This window comes from Trifolium pratense, linkage group LG6 (assembly GCF_020283565.1).
Source record: "Trifolium pratense cultivar HEN17-A07 linkage group LG6, ARS_RC_1.1, whole genome shotgun sequence".
NCBI lineage: Eukaryota > Viridiplantae > Streptophyta > Magnoliopsida > Fabales > Fabaceae > Trifolium > Trifolium pratense.
The window spans coordinates 45,978,748-45,985,517 of record NC_060064.1 but is presented as its reverse complement, the minus strand read 5'-3'; the positions used below and the strand labels follow the sequence as shown (position 1 = coordinate 45,985,517).

The 6,770-nt window shown below is 30.1% G+C and overlaps 1 long non-coding RNA gene across 1 annotated transcript; it reads right to left on the bottom strand.

Annotated features, from left to right (window-relative positions):
• Positions 1 to 4,308: 4,308 nt before the first annotated feature.
• On the bottom strand, positions 4,309 to 6,550 carry LOC123890499. The gene is made up of 4 exons (XR_006802844.1): positions 6,379 to 6,550; positions 6,177 to 6,278; positions 5,285 to 5,370; positions 4,309 to 4,673 (listed from the first exon to the last, which is right to left on the bottom strand). It is a non-coding gene; the product is annotated as an uncharacterized LOC123890499 (long non-coding RNA).
• Between the last annotated feature and the right edge of the window lie 220 nt (positions 6,551 to 6,770).

Here is a 6,770-nt window from a genome sequence, read left to right as displayed (position 1 = left end):
GATCTAACTCGTCCTTTCATTATCAAAAGAAAAATTCAACCTTACATAATTGACTTTTAAAATAAAAATCATTTCTCATTAAAAACGGATCTAATATAAAAATTAAAAACTTATTACTCTTAAAAAGTATATTTTAAATTTTCACCACTTTAACTAATATTTATACTTGTAATTGTTTTTTTGACAAAAGAGAAAACGATATTCATTCATTCCAATAATCGATAAAGTACATCATATGCAAATACAAATTCAACATCGCTAAAATCAAAAAGGATGAATCTGCGAACAAACTCACAGCATCCAAGTTAATAGCACAAAACGGCAAAATGCTTGCAAATAATATGATAAAATTAAAGTCACCGAAATGTCTATGCTTCCGGATCTGCAACGTTGATGCCCAAATCATTGATGAAATCTGCAATTGATTTAAATTGATTTAAATTGATCTTTCAATATGAACTGAAAGAACACCGCAACAAATATGAACTGAAAGAACACCGCAACAAGACGGGAAATCAACAACGTCATACCAAGATGACGACCAACACAATGCGACACTCTGGCGATGACAACACAAATACAAAAGAAAGCAACTAAAAAACTCAATCTATGTGAAAATCACTTATTTAAATTAAAACCAGGAAAAAGAACCTAAAACCACCCCTCATTAGAGGAGGAAGAAGAAAACTCAAGAAGAATATAAACTAGCGCCGGCAGGCACAACTTGTAATTTTTAGACAACTTTTTCTCTAGGTGGCAACTTGACTGCCCATTTTATAGAACTGGGTTACTCAGCCCATCTGAGTTGTCATAAATATAATGATTTACACTATTTATATTATTAAAAAGATTATAGTTTAATTATGGACAACATAACTTGTGATAATTACAAATTCATCCCACTCATTTACTGCGCACACTATCCTAAAAGCCATCATTTACACTTACAGAACCAACTAACCACCACACATTAATTCCTCTACAACTTTCAAAACTCAAATTTGCATATCAAGTGTGGGTGGTGTTATTTTAAGGAAAATAAAATTTGATTAGTTATAAAGAAAGACATAGTCGTATACCTATAATGTGTGGTCGTTAGTTTAATTTTTTGTCTTTGCAATTTTTCTATTTTTACACGAGATTAATTTTTATAGATTAATTTTGTTTACAATGTCGATAAATAAAAATTAAATTATTTTATAAACATGATCTTTGTATCTTATAATAATTGTCACTTTTATAAATAAATAAAATAATCCAAAATGAATGTCATTAATATTTTTGGGTACGACATTTATAACATAATTTAAACTATAAAATGGGTCTTATAAAAGAGTTATATCAAAATATGAATATAATGATATATACTACTTCCGTCCCTAATTATAATATTTTATTTGACAAAAATATATTATTTATTTATCTTGTTTTGACCGTATTTTTTTAATAATATATAAATGTAAATATTAGCATATAAGATCTTGTTCAATTTGTTTTGATGACTATTTTCAAAATATTAAATTTTTATAATTTTTACTAATAGACAATTAAAGATATTAGTCATCAAAATTGTGCATTGGCGTATGTGCAGTGGTCAAACAAGATCTTATAATTAGGGACGGAGGTAGTATTAAATAAAAATATAAAAAAAATCACATTATTTTTTTTTCTTTTTCTCTTTATACACTCTTGTGAGAGTGTCTAGATCTTGTGTTCAAATTATTTTGATGCTTGCTATGAACCTAACATGTCTTACGGTCTTACCTCACTCGTTAAGGGCTTGCACTCGATGAATGTGTCTTTCAACGAGATGTTCATACTCGACACATTTCCCTAAAATGACAGGACGATTGTGGTCAACGAATTAGCTGAGATTGAACCGTTAGACTGTCCCAATTAAAATTCACAAGTGGTTGTTATTCTAATTTGGTGATATTGAGCGTTTAGATTGGGACTAATGATTTGGACTGACTAATGGCCAATTGTACTGGGCGGCTCCCTAGATCTTAGTGGGCTCGCCCCACCACTTGGGAGAACGGCCCAAATAGCTGGACCGGCCCATAACGACTAGATATTATCCCTTTCGGCTACCAGGTCAATAGCCATGTGGGTGAGAGATCCGGGAGAGCTCAACTTCCTCCCATATCTTAAGGAAAATGTAGGCTCCCCCTCTACTAGGGTTTGGACCGCCTATATATAGAGGCTCCAAACCCTGTCCAAAATACGTTCTACATCAATACTAGACTAACCTAGCTCTGCATATCTGTGGACTAGATATTCTCTTAAATAACCCTAGCAAGAACACCAATATACCAAAAGGCCCACTAAAATAGATATGACTTCCATGTGGTTCTCAAGCGACTATGGAAGCATATACGACCACGGAATGAGGGTTCATGGTTCCAATGTACGCTAGCATACACTGGATAAATGACACTCCATGGGATATTTGTGTTTGATCCTCTACACATAGGGGACCCCACCACATAGTAAACCCTAATATTCCTCTATATAAGCATTCATGCACTCACTCATAAGGTACACACATTCTACCCCAATTCAACACATTTTCTCACCTTATTGATATACACTTGAGTGTTGAAGTGTTAACATTATTGCAGCTACATTTTCCCCTGAAATACTAGGAGATCACACAATCACCATCAAAGACAGGTCTGACAAATTCACCTTCACTATCAGAATATTCTCATATGAACACTCAGTTCACATAACATGTCTTACTTCTCGATGAATATGTCATTCAATGAGATGTTCATACTCAATACACTTCCCTAAATCGAAAGGACGATTGTGGTTAACAAAATTAGTTGAGATTGAACCGTTAGACTGTCGCAATTGAAATTTATAAGTGATTATTATTCTAATTTGGTGAGACCGGGTGATCAGATTGAGACTTTGCAGTCCACTCATATGAGTAGTTTTCTTAAGTCACAATTTCTCCAAAATAGTTGAGATCGAATCGTTAGATTAATTGTTGAAATTTGATATCCCAAGTGATTGTTAGTTATGTAAGACTGTATGGTCTGACTAAAAACTAAAACTGAAATTTGGAATATTTACAGAGAAAAAAAGTTATTTAACACTTTTATATACAATTGGATTTTCTTTTTAAAAATCAAGTAAGATTAAATACTTAAACTAATAATCACAAGTTATTAAAAAAATCACTTGAAATATGCTATGATAATTTTATGCTCAAAATAAATAAAAGGCAACGTATGTCGAGTAGAATCAAAGACAAAGAGCTCGTTCCAAAAAATAGTGTTATCATTTTCATTTGATTAGATCATTGGTTAAATTAACTATTTATGTATTTGTCGAACCAAACCTCATATGTTTACATTCAATTTGACTTGATTAAATCTTCAATTATATATGAGTATTAGATCAACTTACAATTTGTACATAATTGTGTATTCTAGTCAATTCGTGTTTCAAATTTACTTTCAATATTGTGATTTTTAACATAAGGAATTATTAAATTTAAAGATAGTGTTTATTTTTTTTTGGTCCGTATGATAATGTAAATTTTTAATTAAAATATAATTTAAATTAATTGAATAACACTTGAATTTTTTTCAATTAAAATATAATTAAAACACATGTAAAAACAATGTAAAAGTATCAAAATGATTTTTTGTATTTTTTTTTAACGAATATCGAATGAAATCTTAATTTGTTTGTTTTCAGAACCCGTCAAAACAATTATCATTTTTTTTTAATTACATTAGTCTTTTTCTTTGTTACAAAAATATTACCAGTTTATTTTCAAAGGAAAAACATGGTTGTATCATCCTTAAATTTTTAATGAAAGTGAAAGTGGTGCAACAATGGCTGAACAGTGAGGCACTAAAGTTAGTGGAGAAACGATGTAAAGGTGAAATGGTGAACATCTAATTAGCTAATTGAATTGGAAATGATAAAACTCACAATTAATGCACTTGGGCTAGAAATGCAATTCTTAATAATAATGATGACACAATAATAAAATACACACATTTATCTAAGTTTGACAATTAGGATGGGTCAAATTACCCAATTTTGTGGAATGGGTAGATAAGAATTTGCCTTTTCTCTATATATTTGGTTTTGATAGATATACGGATTGATGTTTGAGTTTATATACCGAGGATTTCTATAATACATGTGTAAATTCTACATTTAAAAAATTGAATCGAAAGCTAAAAAAGTAACTATTTATTAAAAAATATTTAATATTATTCATCAGACGAATGTTTTGCTCCTTAACTTCAAAAAATATAATGAGACTAAATTACAATAAAAACATCAAGATAATTTGTCATAACTTAAATCACAAAGCAGACACAATTACAATAAGGAAAGACACTACTTGACAAGTAGTTAAATTATAACATCCATACTAATTTGTCTAGAATATTATACGTACATCAAATATTAGTACTGGATACATACAAATTTGTTCGAATTAATTTATACATAAGTACTAGAAATCCTAAATAGAAATACATAAGTCGGAATTCATGAGCATATGACTAAACATATGTTCATCAAGTTGATTAAACAAGAGTACAAGCAAGAAATCTAATGATAGATAAATTCCTAAAGAAAGTTCATTCTCTTGCTAAAATCATCAACTTTCTTCTCACCCCTATCATGTTCAACATGTTTACCTGAAATCAAAATGTGAGGAGTGAGGCAGTCACTTTGTATTAGTTGTTCCATCTACCTATGGGATTAGTCAAACTAATAATCCTCATTCTACGGTCGATCGACATATCATAATCATAATTAATTACATTTCATTAAAATACGGCTTAACAAATAATAATCTTGTTCATTTTACCAGGAGTCCAGGACTTTCTTGAGGTGAGTAGTCTCAGGAAAGCCTGCATACCCGGCTTCCTCCAAGGAGCTCAGACACCTCACAATCATTATCATGTGGAAATTCCTTGTGGAAGTCCAACCAGCAGCAAAGCTTCCTTGTGAAACTTACTTGGTGGCTCAAGGACCATGATTTAACATATTATCAAATAAATCTTATGATCAACTCTCTCGTTAAATAATGCTAAGATTAACCTAACAAGTCCATGAGTTCTACACCCTAAAACAATGTATTAGCATATTGTAATTAAGTCATGATCAGATTCACGATCAAATTCATGATAGTTAAAAAAAAAAAAAAATCAGTTTTTCCAGCTTGCAATGCAATGTGAATCGATTCACAGAACCATAGTGTGTCTGTCTGTGAATCGATTCATAGCATGCTATCGTAGGAACTCACTCGGTGATTGTAGCTTCTTTCAATTTCTTCAACACCAGTCTCCAAGCTTCAACCTCCAAAGTTATGATCCCTTGAATTCTCTGGAGCTGCAATGGTTAATCCATTACCCGTTAGAAAATTCATTGAATCCATAAATACTTACATATATGCATGATCCTTTAAATGATGAAGAATATGTGCTGGTGAGGTTTTGTTTTCTTAAATTGAAGGAAAAGGCGAATATGTGTATAAATTGGGTATATATAGTCCTTTACATGATTTTCCAATTATGCCCCTTTCTTAAACCAATTGGTCTCTCAGAAAATTTCTACCACTAATATTGGATAATTACTTGGTTTGTTACTTGGGTTATTACAAAAACGATAATTCCTATATTTGCTCATAGTTTATTTAGGGCGACTGTTTTTTTTTCTTTTCTAGTCACTACTTTTTTGAGTTTATCCCTAGGACTATATGACTTAGGTTTAGATTTGTAAATTTATTGAACATATATTTTTAAGCATAGAGTGCATAGACATTGCAAGACAAACATGACAACCCAATTATATTGACACCTTTAATTTTATTATTATCATTTACAGGGCCTTAATAAATTTATTAATAAATAAAATAAAGAAATACATAAAATATCTTAGGCAAACTCGGACAAATTCCGATAATATAATAACGAGTTTGGATAATTGTCTCATTAAAATCATAGCTAAAAATAAATAATGAGATAAAATCTCGTGAAGGAAAAGAAAGTGCAATTTTATAACATAACTAGCAACAAAACCAAAATGACCAACCATCATTTAAATATAATTAGAAATACAACTAGAGAAGTCTTATGTGATGCACCATGGTAACAAATTCGACCAAATAAAATCAAGAATTTGGAAACAATAATTACTTATTTTATGCCGAATGAGTACACATTTCTTATTCATGCATATATAATAGAAAGGGCGCCGAACTTCCTCTGGACAATCTTTACTTGTACTGCAGGGAATTGCTGCATTGTCAGATAAGAAAAAGGAATGTTATTAAAAAATTATATGATATTGTCTAAAAGATAAATTTAAATTTTGAAAATGGTCTGAAAAATGACATACCAAAACTTATACCATTGGTTACAACAAGTAAAGAAATTATGATGAAAGTATAAACAAACATGAAAATTTGAGCTATATTTTTCCTCATTTTTATATAATAAATAGATTTTTTTGTGTTCAAAAAAAAATTAAATAGATTTTCTTTTATCACTTTATAAGTAAAAACTTAATGTTTTGTTAACTTCAATTAAATAGTTTTGAGCACTTAGAAGTTGCAAGAAGGCAATTATAAATTTGGAATTAAAGTTAAATATCTCTAATTAATATGTTATGTTTACCCCTTTAACTCAGTCAATGTTTTTAAAAGATATTAAATGTCAAAAGCATCCCATAGTAATTTTTAACATCCCATCTGTCCTCTGTCAGGAAAAAAAAACCCATCTAACATTTTA